We start from the raw sequence: 1,589 nt of genomic DNA on the forward strand, positions 1-1,589 counted from the left end.
GGAGGTGGTTCAAGCACCTACATTGAACACCTTCAAGAGCAAATTGGCTGCTGACTTCCTGCCCTTTGGGCAGGGGGCTGGACTCGATGATCTCCCGAGGTCCCTTCCAGCCCTAATGTCTATGAAATCTATGAAATGAAGGAGTTTCAATTCAAGCAGTTCTGTCTTCACATGTGTAGAGTAACTGGGTGTGACACCCGCAGATCTCACACAATTTCTCATTTAAGAAAATCTATGCAACTCTTAACAAGGATTCTTCCCTTTTTACCTACTGTCTTTTTCCATTTCAGGAGGGATGAGAAGTTTTTGCAACCTGCATGTCTTTAAAATAAGACCCTTAGCCATATATATGCACCTGCTTAAATGTTTTTAAAAAATGACTTTAAAAATAGTTCTTCAGGCTTAGGTAGTGGGTAACACCAGCATATTGGCGAAGTCAGAAGATTTATAAACAGGGGTCTACTCCACTCGAGTAGGCAGCGAGCCAATTTTGTGGGAAGATTGTGGGATGGGCCACCATTTTTGTGGGCTTATCACAGTGGGGCTCCCCATGCCTCTGATTGGCTGAGGGGCCCCAGTGGCCCCAATCCAGCCACTGATTGGCTGGGTGGGATGTCTGTCATGAATACAGGGGGGAGGGGTCCACAGGTTTTGTGGAGATCGCCCAATGTTATGATTTCCACAAAATTGCTAGGTCCCTATTTACAAATTCAAAGTTGTATCTTCTGAGTAATACTCTGGGGCTCCGCATGGGCTTTCAGGACGCTCCTTCACTTGAGTGGGAGCCCTACACTTGGATCCAAAGTTGGAAAGTTGCCTTTATTTCCTGCTGGATTTCACAGCAATGAAGGAACAAATTGAAAAGTGAGGCAGGGTGAAAATCTCTTAATCTTCTTCTGGACTTTTCACATTATAAATTGCATTAATTTTATTTGTCAAAGTGTAATCTATGCCAGAGCCTAAATCCATGTTATTTATGAATGGAGGGTTTAGCAGAAGGCAGGGCAGGATGGCACCACCTTGGAGGCTAACTGTTTCAGACAGGCATGAGCTTTCACAGGCAAATGCTGGAGCTTTCACCTATTTCATCAGATGCTGGAAATGGACTGGCCAGAAATGAATTAGTGCTACCCTGTCCTGCTTCTCTTCTGCCTGAGTTCAGACTAACATGGCTAATCACCTCTGTGCAAATGGAAGATTTGGAAAACTTGGGAAAACCAATTAACTGGAGAGAAGTGGAAGGCATCAGTTACAGTAAACTTAATGTGCTGTTCGTTAACACACACAGAGTTGACTACCTTCTACACTCCCCTCCTGTAGCATGTAACCTGTGTGTGTTGACACTCCTGTGCAAGAATGGGAGTTTCATGATTCAATTCAGAGTGTGAACTGGCATAATTTACATATACAGGGAGCTGGAAGAAAGCCCTGATCATTTCTGACTTTAATCTGTGGAATTTTTCACTGATGCTTCTACAGAAAGTCACAAAGCAGTCGGTTTTGTGAAATGTCTGTAACTGGATCTTGACTAAAGAGAGGTGCACACTGTTGATTTCTTCCCCACCACACCTGCAAAGTTTCAAAACTCA

This window comes from Crocodylus porosus, unplaced genomic scaffold (genome assembly GCF_001723895.1).
Source record: "Crocodylus porosus isolate Cpor-Errol unplaced genomic scaffold, CroPor_comp1, whole genome shotgun sequence".
NCBI classification, from domain to species: domain Eukaryota; kingdom Metazoa; phylum Chordata; order Crocodylia; family Crocodylidae; genus Crocodylus; species Crocodylus porosus.